The sequence below is a fragment of the Neomonachus schauinslandi genome, chromosome 9 (assembly GCF_002201575.2).
Source record: "Neomonachus schauinslandi chromosome 9, ASM220157v2, whole genome shotgun sequence".
NCBI lineage: Eukaryota > Metazoa > Chordata > Mammalia > Carnivora > Phocidae > Neomonachus > Neomonachus schauinslandi.
The window spans coordinates 114,487,814-114,502,343 of record NC_058411.1 but is presented as its reverse complement, the minus strand read 5'-3'; the positions used below and the strand labels follow the sequence as shown (position 1 = coordinate 114,502,343).

General features: G+C 40.8%; 1 protein-coding gene and 1 long non-coding RNA gene across 2 annotated transcripts in view; one reads left to right on the top strand and one right to left on the bottom strand.

Annotated features, from left to right (window-relative positions):
• Positions 1-11,742, bottom strand: part of LOC110583919 — a 57,167-nt gene extending 45,425 nt beyond the window's left edge. Inside the window, exon 1 of the long non-coding RNA XR_002480542.1 lies at positions 11,711-11,742. This is a non-coding gene — a long non-coding RNA (uncharacterized LOC110583919). The remainder of the gene's footprint in view (positions 1-11,710) is intronic.
• Positions 11,519-14,530, top strand: part of TMEM266 (transmembrane protein 266) — a 123,071-nt gene continuing 120,059 nt past the window's right edge. Inside the window, exon 1 of the mRNA XM_021693959.1 lies at positions 11,519-11,576. The gene's annotated coding sequence lies outside the window, so the exon portion shown is untranslated. The remainder of the gene's footprint in view (positions 11,577-14,530) is intronic.

Genomic DNA, 14,530 nt, shown 5'->3' with positions numbered 1-14,530 from the left:
CCATTCTTTGCTGCCAGGAATAGTCTTGAATTATGCAGGTCTCCTACAAAATGCTACAGCTCTACACAGAGATGTAAAGAAGATAAAAATCATAGCTTTCCAACCCTACTGACCCCTTAGTGTTGTCCCTGGCACCTTGGTCTTCCTAGAGGCCTATGTCCTTGAGGACCAGACACTCTACAGTCAACATCCACATTTAAGTCTCTGAACACTGTTCTAGGAAAACTCTTCTTGAAATAAAGGGTCAGTCAGCCTGGTGACTTTTTGCATATGTGTGCCCTTCTCAGTCCTGGAGTAATTACCATCCCCTCCAGTTTTCCTCTACTACATAACTGGTTATCTTTAATATTTTCTTGCTCATAATGAAATATCTTAATGGCCCTGATTTTCCTCTAATGTGTCTTTTCTCTTCATCTGTTTTAGTCAGTCACCTCCATCAGCACATCTTTTTTCCCTTTTGCTTCCGACTATCACAGCTTCACACTCAACCCCCCTCAAACCCAACCACACTCACTCCACACCCAATTCTTCAAATTCTCAAGCCATTCTTTACCCTCCACCCCCATCCCCACCCACTAGAGAGTCCATTTCTTTGAGGATAAACTCCTTTTATCCTCTGCAGTTCACTCTTCATAAAAATCTGGTTTTCCCTTAAGTCACAAGTTGCCTTTTCCAATATAACTATTTAGTCCTTACTTTCCTTTCTCTCAATCAATAGAAATAAGTGAGAAAGAGCCTTTTCTTTGTTCCTAAATGCCATTTTCAGATTATCACACCGTGGTCCACTTATTGTTTGAAATCTGCACCTTATCATACATTTCAGAAAGCAGCCCTCAACAATCCTGAAAACAGTCATCTTTAAATTTCCCATCCTTCTCTTGAATCTTGGTAGAGGTGATTCATTAAGAGTCCATAATTCAATTTCTGTCGGTGTTAACATATATGTATTTGGAGAGGTTTTTTTTTTTAAAGATTTTATTTATTTACTTGACAGAGACAGTGAGAGCAGGAACACAAGCAGGGGGAGTGGGAGAGGGAGAAGCAGGCTTCCTGCCGAGCAGGGAGCCCAATGCGGAGCTCGATCCCAGGACCCTGGGATCATGACCTGACCCAAAGGCAGATGCTTAAAGACTGAGCCACCCAGGCGCCCCATATTTGGAGAGTATTACATGAAACAGAAAAATTAAACATGTTAATGATGGTCACACAGTCAACAATGGAACTGAATAAAATACATGACTATTTCTGGGCTCATAAAATACCTTTATAATTTTCTGTAATATTCCTAAAGTCAGTTCTGTAAGTTTAAATATTCTATCATTAGAAATATACCATGTTAGCTACTGCCTTAGACAAAAATCACTATGTGTTTTTCAAAATAAATAACGGCACCATAAAATTAGTTGGATGTGTAAGTGGGTATATAAGCTATTCTTGGCAGATGATCAGGCTACTTAGACCTTTTAGAAAGTGGATTCTACAACTTCCTGATGTAAATCATTCTAATATTAAACATCCTTAATTTCAAAATCTTTGATTTTTCCTTTTTTAATTTAAATTCAATTAGCCAACATATAGTACATCATTAGTTTCAGATGTAATGTTCATCAGTTGCGTATAACACCCAGTGCTCATTACATCACAGGCCCTCCTTAATGCCCATCACCCAGTTACCCCATCGCCCACCCACCTCCCCTCCAGCAACCCTGTTTGTTTCCAATGTTAGGAGTCTCTCATGGTTTGTCTCCCTCTCTGGTTACTTCCCATTCAGTTTTCCCTCCCTTACCTCATTACCCTCTGCACTGTTTCTTATATTCTACATATGAGTGAAACCATATAATTGTCTTTCTCTGACTTATTTCACTCAGGATAATATACTCCCAATATCATCCACATCAATATAAATGGTAAATATTCATCCTTTCTGCTGGCTGAGTAATATTCCTTTGTATGTGTGTGTACACATACAAACATATGTGTATATATATACATACATACACACACATAGCATATCTTTATCCATTCACCTGTCGATGGGCATTTTGGCTCTTTCCACAGTATGGCTATTGTGGACATTGCTGCTATAAACATTGGGGTGCAGTGCCCCTTCAGATCACTACATTTGTATCTTTGGGGTAAATACCTAGTAGTGCAATTGCTGGGTCACAGGGTAGCTTTATTTTTAACTTCTTGAAGAACCACCATACTGGCTTCCGAGTGGCTGTACCAGCTTGCATTCCCACCAACAGTATAGGAGGGTTCCCCTTTCTCTGCATTCTCACCAACATGTTGTTGTTTCGTGTGTTGTTAATTTTAGCCATTCTGACTGGTGTGAGGTGGTATCTCATTGTGGTTTTGAAAACCTTTTTCTAATGTAAATTTATCCTGCTGCATTTCCCCTCTGGAGATGGGAAAAGGATAGGCACCATTCTCAGTATGACAATATCTTACCTACTTGAAAAGCATTATCACCTCTTAGCCTTTGCTTTTCTAAGTTCAACAACTTGGACTATTTTCCAGACTCCGACTATTCTCCAAAACTTTCTTCTTAACCTTCTTTAGCTCTATTCATATTGTTTTTAAATCATGAAGACCAGAGTTAGATTTAACCAGTTTACAGAACTTTGTTGTTTTTAATGTTTTTATGGTTCTACAGGTTTCTCAAATATTAGAATTTACACCCAAACTTTTATAAATTAAGTTACAGAACTTTATATACTGTGGCATCTACCTTATCGTCTCTTAGTTAAATTAAATCCATGATCTATGGTTATAGTTGACAAACATATATGGCTACATATATGGCCCCAAAACATTAGAGAGAATTAACAAATACTTACCTGATTTGTCCTTGGGTAAAAGGTTTTTCTCCTAGATTGCAGAGTAGAAACTGGCTCTGACTTACAGTTACCTCTATTTCCTCTGCTTTGATAGAAATTATGGTAGCCATAAAGAAAAATAAAAATGGAAAATATTTTACATAACAATTTTAGTAGCACATGAAGAGAAGGAAAGTAGAATGTTTACAAATTTCATATGAGCTTTTTCTTTACTTGGTGATAGTCCTGAGGACTTCATAATAAGCAGCAGAAATCTTACTTTGTTAATGTTTAATTTCTCCTCCTTCCTTTTTTTTTTTTTTTTAGCTCCAGGAAAACTACTTATTGTTAAATATTGTTAACTTATTGTTAAAAACTAAAAGCTGGATTAAGAGGGAAATGGAATTTTATTAAAAGAGTATTGGGGTGCCTAGGTGGCTCAGTTGGTTAAGCATCCGACTCTCGATTTCAGCTCAGATCATGATCTCGGGGTCGTAGAATTGAGCCCCACATGGGGCTCATGCTCAGCACAGAGTCTGCTCGTCCCTCTGCCTCCTCCCTCCAGTCACATGCTTTGTCTCTCTCCCCTTCCCTGAAAAAAGAAAAAAAAAAAGAGTATTGAATGGGGGGGGGGGGGGGTGCCCTTTCAAGCAGGGAGTTTGGAGGGATGGCAAGGAATTGTATTTCTTTTATTATAAAAGTTACTTTTGGGGGCACCTGGGTGGCTCAGTCAGTCTGCCTTCAGCTCAGGTCATGATCCTGGGTGGGCCTGGGGTGGAGGCCCCAGCTGGGCACCCTGCTCAGTGGGGAGTCTGCTTCTCCCTCTCTCTATGACCCTTCCCCCTGCTCGTGCTCTTGCTTGCTCTCTCTCAAATGAATAAAAAATCTTTTTTAAAAAAGTTACTTTTTGGGGCACTTGGGTGGTTTAGTTGGTTCTGTATTGGACATTTGGTCTTGGCTCATGATCTCAGGATCCTGAGATAGAGCCCAGCACCTCAGGCCCCATGCTCAGTGAGGAGTCTGCTTCCCCTCTCCCTCTGCCCCCTCACACACATCTCTCTCAAATAATCTTTTTTTTTTAAAAAGTTACTTTTTATGTCTCTACCAAGAAAAAATATTATGGATAGAGAGTTAATAAGGATTGTCATTTCAATAAGGTGATAACCTTCATGAGAAAGGAGGAAAAGTGGTATACAGTATAATCTATTTTCCACTTTAAAAGTTCATTTCCCCCAAAGAGCTTTACTTTATATTGGCACTGAGAAGGTCGAGGCAGTGGCTCACAACACGTGAATTATATAAAAGTAGCATATATGAATAATATGTTTTTATACCATGCCAATTTTTGGAATGCACAATCAATCCCAAAGAAGTTTATGGTCTTTCTGTAGTCAAAGAAATAATGAACATAAGGGGCGCCTGGGTGGCTCAGTTGGTTAAGCGACTGCCTTCGGCTCAGGTCATGATCCTGGAGTCCCAGGATCGAGTCCCGCATCGGGCTCCCTGCCAAGCAGGGAGTCTGCTTCTCCCTCTGACCCTCCTCCCTCTCATACTCTCTGTCTCTCATTCTCTCTCTCTCTCAAATAAATAAATAAAATCTTTAAAAAAAAAAAAAAATAATGAACATAAAAGGTTTAATAGTATAATTTTGCAACTGCAAAACATCAAAAATCTATCTACCTTAAATTCAATCTAGCAATTGATATTAGCAAGTCCTTTAGTTTTCTAGTTCATTTTTAGCCTATTAGATAAATGAAAAATCAAATCTTCTTCTTTACATAAAAATAATCCTAGAATCATCAAAATTTACAACTAGAAAGAAATTCAGAGAACTTCTATATGGAATAAGTTCAAGCCTCTCTAAATAAGGGACATTCACCTAATTGCCTCATTCAAAGTTATAGAATGAATTAGTGATGGAACCCTAAAATCCAGAATGCTTTTCTCACTACAAAATGATTTCTCAAACTCATTGAGGCACAATTTGGTGTATATATGTGAGTCATTGAGGCACTGGGGTTGAACTTGGGGACTCTGAATCAGGATGAATCTTGGTTCCTCCACTTATTAGCTGTGTGATCTTGAACAAGTTCCTTAATCCCTTTGTGCCTCAGTTTTCTCTCTATAAAATGAGATAACTGTACCTTCCCGTTAGCGTTGTTATAACAAAATTAACACATATAAAGCACATAGAATGGTATCTGACACATCATAAACATTTAATAAATGCCAGCAATTACTGGATTCCATCAATAAACACATAGATATGTGCTTGCTAAGTTTTAAAATAGCCCAATTTTACTAGAATTTGAATACTGGATCATTTTCATGTTTAAAAAACATGTGTGTGTATGTATGTGTATATATATATATACACGCACATATATATTATTCTCTATATACTATATTATATATACATATATACTTATACACTATATTATATATACATATATTATATACATCATATACTTATACTATATTTTATATATATATATACACACACACACACACACCCTGCTCAGCGGGGATGTACTTATATTATATACTTACATATATTATAGTTATATACTTATATACTTATATATTTATATAAGTATACTTACATATACAATACAGTATATAATTATATTATACACTTGTATACTATATATATATATATATATATATATATATATATATATATATATATACTTAAAATCACTGATACTCCATTTTGGCACATGAATTATGCCCAAGGAACAGTTTTCTCGTGAAGGACAAGTGAAATTCTAAATATTAAGCTTATAGTAAAGCCCACTTAATTTGAATACCATTCACTTTATGATCATTTTAGCCCAGTGGAATAATCAGAATATGACATACAGAGGGGTAGGATTTTTTTTTTTACATTTTTAAAATTTTATTATGTTATGTTAATCACCATACATTACATCATTAGTTTTTGATGTAGTGTTCCATGATTCATTGTTTGCATATAACGCCCAGTGCTCCATGCAGTACGTGCCCTCTTTAATACCCATCACCAGGCTAACCCATCCCCCCACCCCCCCTCCCCTCTAGAACCCTGTTTGTTTCTCAGAGTCCATAGTCTCTCATGGTTCATAGAAAACCTTTTTAATACCCTTTCCCCTATGTGACAAAATTATTTCAAGTAAGGATCATGAAATGAAACAAATAATAATAGCCAGGAAAGAAAGACCGTGAAAATTATTTTTTTTAGATTTTTTTTTTGTTTGAGAGAGAGAGAGCGCGCACAAGTGAGCATGCTCGAGCAGCAGGAGAGGCAGAGGCAGAGACTGTCAAGCAGATTCCATGCTGAGTATGGAGCCTGACTCAGGACTTGATCTCACAACCCTGAGATCATGACCTGAGCCAAAATCAAGAGTTAGACGCTTAACTGACTGAGCCACCCAGGCACCCCCAGACTGTGAAAATTCTTTTATTCGACTCTACCTATATGCCAGTATAAGATAAATATTATAGTACCAAAAAAAAGTAATGGAATTAACATTTTTGAGGAAAGGAAAAACTTAAATTACATGTTGGTCTGTTGAAGTACTAAATAAAAACAATACACCTCCTATTCTCTTATTTGTTCTTTAGTTTTGAAGTAAACATTAACAAAAAGAATAAATTTCAAAGTTAAAAATATTTGATTCAGTTATTTAAAAGAATAGTTTCACATATAAACTAAAATTTGTACTTACCAACCAGAAAAATTACACCTCAAAGTTTGCACTTTGTTTCACTCTTAATTTTCCACACAAATGAAAACTCTAACTGGTCACATAGAATAAAAACACTGAAGCAATCAGGTTCTGTTTCTTCATCCTTACAATCACCATGCTACCACTATTTATTAATAAAAGTTATTTAAATGAGAGATACAGACCTAAGGAGGACATGAACTGTGCCCAAAATTCTGAATTACCCTGAATTTTTATGAATTTATTTAGGAAAATACCCACATAGATGACTCTATGTTTACTGAAGGCCAACTGAATAACTGGGAGTTCTCTGAATTATCTTCCATGTAGAATATATTTATTAATGATAATTAAAATGTGCTAATTTAAAGTTTATATATGCATTATTAAAACTTAATAACTACAGAAATTGTTCAGAACTTAGATTTTTTAAGATCCTCTTTATTTATTTGACAGAGAAAGAGACAGTGAGAGAGGGAACACAAGCAGGAGGTGCATGAGAAGCAGGCTTCCCGCTGAGCAGGGAGCCAGATGCGGGGCTCGATCCCAGGACCCTGGGATCATGATCTGAGCCAAAGGCAGACGCTTAACAGCTGAGCCACCCAGGCACCCTGAAAGATTTTTTTTTTTTTAATCACCAAGACTGCTTAGAATTTGATACATAAAAATTACCAGTAGTAAAAAGCAGAGAGACTTTGAGTGGGTTTATTACAGTTTAAATTTTCTAAGGACAATGAGAATTATTATTGCCTACACCTAAGGTGATGCTCTTATTGTCCCACTCTTGGTATGCCACTGCTCAAGGTAAAATCTGCCATTGAAGTACTATCTGTAAAGATGGGTTTGCTGCATTAAGTATATTTAATCTACTTGTAAGAAAACCTTTTTAATACGAATGTTAATTGAGGACCTACTGAGTGCATGGTAGTACGCTTTGTGTTTTACCCACACAGACTATATGCACATGACCTTGACTAACTTAAAGTCAATCATATTTATTCATTAAAGCCATTTCAGTAGGATTTTTTTTTTTTTAGATTTTATTTATTCATTTTAGAGAGAGAGAGCCCACAACCCTGAGATCACAACCTGAGCTGAAATCAAGAGTCGGACTCTCAACCGACTGAGCCATCCAGGTGCCCCTCAGCAGGATTTTTTAAAAGCTGTTTTGGTAGCACCTATTGTGTATATACTTAAGTGTTTAAATAAGTATCACACAGGGCGCCTGGGTGGCTCAGTTGGTTAAGCGACTGCTTTCGGCTCAGGTCATGATCCTGGAGTCCCTGGATCGAGTCCCGCATCGGGTTCCCTGCTCGGCAGGGAGCCTGCTTCTCCCTCTGACCCTCCCCCCTCTCATGTGCTCTCTCTCTCTCATTCTGTCTCCAAAAAAAAAAAAAAAAATCTTAAATAAGTATCACACAAAGTCACATGTATTCCATTTTTCAGGATTCTCACTAACTCCGATTGGCCTTCTCCCTGTGTGTTCTAAGTAAATGAGGTGGTGTTAAAAATCAACATTTAGAAAAGATTTTAAAATATTAACAGATACATAAACATTAACAATTTAAGATCTCCTGGTATTAAATTTCACAAATCATGTGGTGTCACATTCATGTTCTATTTTTACAAGCAACTACCTCAAGAGAACAAATTTTAACTCTGATATCAATCTTTTTCAGACATTCACAAGATCAACATAATCTCTAATCTGCCCTCTCATAATACTGTAGCTACGTACACCACAAATTTTCTGATTATGTGATTCTGCTACTCTTGAAAAGACAGTCTTTTTAACTTAAAGAAAATCTGGGGTGCCTGGCTGCCTCAGTTGGTACAGCATACGACTCTTGATCTTGGGGTCAGGAGTTCAAATCCCACATTGGGTGTAGAACTCACTAAAAATAAAAAAATAATCTGACTTACTTCCAAAGACATTTTGGTATGGGATATCATGCCAATTACAGCCACATTAGAAGCAGGTGTATCTGGCAAGAGAGTGTTAATTTCCCAGTTAATTTCTTCTACTCCTGCTTTATAGCTCCTATTTTACTAGTACTGTGGAACTCCCTCACCTACAAAATTCCCTCTGGTTAGTCACCTGGTCTTCTGAAGCAGCACCTGGTCTTCTGAAGCAGCACCTGTTCTGTTTATAGCTCTAGTATTCCCCAACCTCTCCTATTGATAAGAATCCCCTGGGGCAGTTGAAAATAAAAATCACATGCCACTCTCCTGTAGATTAGATTTTAATATGTTTGAGATAAGGCCGCAGAATCTGATTTTATTTTATTCTTTAATTTTTTAAGATTTTATTTATTTATTTGACAGAGAGACAGCAAGAGAAGGAACACAAGCAGGGGGGGTGGGAGAGGGAGAAGCAGGCTTCCCACGGAGCAGGGAGCCCGATGTGGGGCTCGATCCCAGGACCCTGGGATCATGACCTGAGCCAAAGGCAGACGCTTAAGGACTGAGCCACCCAGGCGCCCCCCAGAATCTGATTTTAAACAAGAGTCCCCAAGTGATTCTTACAGGCAAGTCTAAGAACAAGCTAAAGAGGCCTGCCAGAGCTCTTCACAGTTCCTCTAAACTGATCAGCCTCAAGGGCTAGTCCTCTGGGTGTTAGGGGTATTTGAACACAAGAGCAGGACCTGTTTGAAGAAAGCCGAATGCCACTCTGTCTATCTACCTGTTTTCAATACCAAAATTTACCTAAGAGAGGGAAGATTTTGAGTATGCGCTGTGAAGTAGGATACCACCAGGGGGCAGCATAGAGCTGACAAATTATACGTGTCCGGAGTGGGTTTTTTTGTTGTTGTTGTTTTTACTTCACCACATAAAATGGTTGCACCTACATTTTCCATGAACTCAGACTACCAAAAGAGGAGGTTGGGGTAGCACACTTAGAAGATACAGGTAAAAGATGTTAGCACATAATTTCTACATAGTTTTTTTCCCTCGCTGGCTGTCTTTACAGCAGCCATTGTAAACAAAAATTTCCCTTGAAGTAGCATTGCACCTGGAACCAAAAATTGTATTGGACTACAAAGACTCCAGGTAAACCAAAGTGATCTTCCATTTCGTCTGTAAGTTTCAAAACACTTGTCCTACTCTTTTAACTAGCATTGTAACTGGGTGCTTTTCAATGGTGTTATCAAATCTTTAGAGTTCTCTAAGTGGGGAAAAAATGCAGTGGATAACAATGTGAGCCAACCATGCGAAGGCTTTTTTTTTTTTCAAGTATAATCAAAATGCTGCCACCACTTGTCAGCAAACTATAGTCCACTCACCTCCATGTTATCCATACTCCCAAATTTTCTTGACCCATCCCCACTTTCTCCCCTCCAGTCCACATTTCTTCCTTCTGGAAATGTAAAAGAAAAATCCTCTGGCAACCCAGGTAGCCTCTACAAATATCACTACCAAGGGCTTTTTTCCCTCTGAAATTCCACGATTAGTATAAGCAGCACTGAAATCTGAGGGATGACCTGAAGAAACTTGACCTATTCCTAGCTTGCCAAATTAGATACTCCCTACCTAGATATTCCTTGGTCTGAGAAAAGCATGATCCAGGCTCAGGGGCAATTTCATGACCTAGGTTTTGAAGTCTTTCAATTTCACAATTTCCATCTTTTAGCTAGCAAAGCAGAGGGCAGAAGGAGGCAAGAATGACAGAAACATTCCTGGGAGGCCAAATGGGCCTAAAGAAAAACAAAATGCCTTCAGAAGAGGTAGGAGAACTGGAAATCAAGGTTGTCTGCAGAGCCAAAGGCTACACTGGAGTATGTGTTCTAGAAAGGAGGGTTTCCAAACTTTTCAAGTATTTTAACAAAAATGTCAGGACCCCATGGCTATATTTTTAGCATGAACTGATGGAGACTAAAAATAAAAGCTTTGAGCTCAGAAGCTGCCTTAGTGACCGTGTTCCACTACTCAGGGCAGTACTTGGAGACATTAGAGTTGTACACACATACATGTGAGGACTCTTCTACAGAGAATATTTGTGGGTGCATCCAGAATCCTCACCTACTCCACTTACCCCACCTGCTAACCCAGAAACATAGTCCTACAACAGACACTCTCAACGAGGTCGATATCATCTCCAAGGGGCGAAATCTGATATATGTAAAAAAAGCACAGCTACACCTAAACAGCTAAACAGCTATAGTTTATCAGTGATATTTGAATTTCATGGGGGGAGGGCAGTGATCCGTGAGCAAAATGTCTAAAAAGATTTAAGAGGGCGATAATGGAAAGGGGGAAAAAAAGGTTGAGACACACTGTCCTACAAGGGTCCTGGGCTGAGACTATCAAATGAAGGTCCTGATAGGCATTTTTCTCCCAAGACAGCCCATGGAGGGTCAGTGGTCTCTGAGTCTTTCCCTCCTGGATGGCCTCAAAACGTAGAGGGCAACTCCTGCCGTTCGCTCCCTCACAGGGTGCCATGTGCGGATTTAACGAAAAACTGGCAACAGCTCTGGAAACTGCAAAGCGCTGCACCAAAGCCCGAGGAGGCTTCTTTGCTCGATTGCACGAAGCCCCCCGGGCGGGGCCCGGTCAGCCTCGGCACTTGTTGCTTCCCCGGCGCGCCCCGCCCGCCTCCACCTCAGACCTTCCCTTCGCGACCCCCTCCTCTCCACACGCGCACATGCGGGCCCCCCAACTCGGCCGTGCGACCCCCTCACCCACGCCACGGCGCCGGCACGCTGCGTTCGAGCCCTGCTGGCGGCCCAGCCTCCGCCCCCTGCCCGGCTCTCGCCGCCAGTCGGACTCGCGGAGGCCGCGGTTTCCTAGACAGCCGCGCCACCGCTCCGTAGCCTCCGGGGCGCGCGTGCGCGCGCGAACGGCGGAAGGCGAGGGCGCAGGCGTGGGCCCGGCGAGGCGCCGGAGCGAGGCCGCGCGCGCGCCCCCGAGCGCGGTGGGCGGAGGAGCCGAGGGAGCGGTGGAGCCGCGAGGGGGCGGGGGGGGGGGGGGGGGGCGGACAGGGGAGCCCCGGGAGCGCGAGCTGCGGCCGGCGCCGCTGCAGAGCCGAGCGAATCCCGAGCCCAGGCAGCAGGTATGTGTCCTCGAAGCCGGCCGTGGCCAGGGCTTCCCTGCCTCGATGCCCGGGTCCTGTGGCCAGGGCGGGGGTGGGGACCGGTCAAGGTTTGCAGGGTGCGTGTCCGAGAGGGCTGGGATCTTACCACTGACCTTCATCCCCGCTCGCCGGGGGAGCAAGATGGGTGAGTGGGGCAATCCAGGGCTTCAGCTTCAGCTCCAGCCTGGGGATCTGCTTCTTGTCACATGCTTCTTATTTATTTTTGCAAACTGCTCTGGTTCGGGTCCAGCTGCAGATGCTTTACCTCCCATTCTTTGCCTCCGTGTGCCATCTTGCATTTATTAATAAAACATGCAAGCTGGGGTGTGGGGGGAGGTGGATTGCTGCTGGGGGGAATCCAATTGCAGTATGGGTTGAGTGGCGCCTATTTTCGGTTTTCAGGCGTGGTATTGAGGTGGAAATCCCACACCCTGGGCATTTGTGGCTTATTTGGTCGTGACCACTTCCTAGTGGAAGCTTCCCCCATTTGTCTGCAGGCGCTACAGCGGCAGGATGGGCTGTCAGGAAAGGATGGTGGGCTTTCACCGTCAGGCCAGAATCCCCTTCAAGGGACAGGTGCACACAGTTACCTGTTTGCTAACTTGCCAAGGAGACTTAAACCCAGAAAATTGTTTCCCGTGATTGCCGAGAGGAGGCCTTGAACAGAATCCTCGAGACTTGCATACTCAAACTCATTAAGGTTTTGCATCTGAAGATGACTAAAGCTTGCCACCTGTTGGAAGTCAAACCCCATGAAATCTTCCATAATCTAGCCCACCAATCCCTGTTTCAGTCACTAATACTTAGCGATAGGCCCATACTGGTTCTTCCTATCTTCTTTAATATTGCTTGTCATTTGTTCTTTTAAAATTCAATCTATGATTTGATGCTCCATATGTTATAAATTACATGATTTGTATATATTCCATACATTTATAACATCATATCCTAAAGACTGAATTTCTTTTCAGTGTCTAGGTTACCGATTTCCTAGCTTTTCACCTTGCTTCAAGCTGCAGTCCAAAAAGTGGGGTATATGTAACTGATTACTTTTCTCTGCCCCTCCCCCCCATACTGTGGTAAAAAGAATAGTACAAGCTAGGAGCATAAAATGAAAATGGGTATCCCAAGACATTAGGATATGGCGGCAGAACTAATTGCTTGTAAACCACAGTCTATGTGCCACATCTAATCATGAGGCCACGTTCTTAAATGCTTATATGTGCCAAGTATGGAGCTAAAGGGTGTTTGTGCATGATCTCATTTAATCTTCACAACAAACCTATTATCTCCATGTTGAAGATGAAGAAGGTAAGACTAAGAAGGGTTAGCTAACTTGCCCAAGGTCACACAGTTGAGAATGGAGAATCGGAATAAAGATGCAAACTCAAGTGCGTCTGATTGCTAGGGGTGGAGTGGCATTGGGAGGAACCTTTAACGCTGGTGCTGCCACTACATCTATATTTTAATTAAGATCAAGCTTATGCATGAGCATACATGCTTGGATCTGATTTTCCATTTCATAGATTCCACATCAGTCTTTGTGGATTTCCAGTAAGAGAAACGGTTGTTTCAGAATGGGTCTGTGTGGAATTTTTTGAGGTGGCACTGAGCCTATAAAAAATGGTGTCCTAGACATGCTTCCATTTAACTCTCTCAAACAAGCAGTTAAGTTCAAAAAAGTTGTTTCCCTTCAGATTTAAATCTATAAAATGTATGTGCATCAGATAGAATGAATCACTCGTGTTTTTCATTATCGCATCCCACTCCAGTCTTCTTGCCACCCTGCACGCCGGCTTCTGGTCTCAGTGCCAGTCATAAGAACATTGTCTATCACACTTGTATGTAAGTGCCTTAATGGGGTGAAGGAATTCAGACCAGTCGACCGTAATCCAGTCTCTCTATGGTAGCAATTATTCACTTGAAAATCTTAGAATCTGTGCATTCAGCTATGGATGTATACTTAATCTTTTTTTGCAAGTGCATTATTATAATGCAAATATTGGATTTGGTACACATTCCAGTAGTTCTCATAGACTTAGAAATTGCTGTAGTTGCATCAGTGGAAAATCCCCTCAGTGAGGCTACAAACTTTTATATTCAGGTCACATATTTAAGATAGTAGTGAGAAAGGTATAAGTAAATATAAGGGATTATTTGAAAATTATATCCCATGGAAATTAGAGCTTTTAATAATAAATTGATGGCTAATATTAGGTAGGAAATATAAGATACTCATAAATTCTGTAAGCTCTATTTTCTTCCTTGGGTAAGACAACTGGTTTTAGAACACCATGATCTTACTTTTTCATTATGCTTTGTTGTGTTGACAGTAAAGCAATTTGCATAGCCACTTTGCCTCATGGAAAACACTGGGTTTTAGAAGAGCATATTCCCCAGTGCTTATGGAAATGCTGAAATGGAGTCTTTCCGCTCTGAGGATTTCCAGTCTGATCAGATAAACTCGAGATGAGTCCTGATGTTACTGGGGAAGCAGCAGAAAGCAAAGAGAGGTGTTGCTTGATTTCTGGAGAGGAAATGGGTTTTCCTATGTAGAGCATCACTGTTTTCTTCAGTCAGAAATCTCATAATTAAAAAGCATCCAAGAAGTAAGAAGTCTACTCTATTCCATTCAAGCAGGATTTTATTTTTTTTATTTTTTTAAAGATTTTATTTATTTACTTGAGAGAGAGAATGAGATAGAGAGAGCATGAGAGGGGGGAGGGTCAGAGGAGAAGCAGACTCCCTGCTGAGCAGGGAGCCCGCGGGACTCGATCCAGGGACTCCAGGATCATGACCTGAGCCGAAGGCAGTCGCTTAACCAACTGAGCCACCCAGGCGCCCTCAAGCAGGATTTTATTTAATGCAGAGCTGAGCATCCTTTTGGGTGCAATAGTCAATCTGAGGAATGTAAAAATGTTTCTGGACTACAT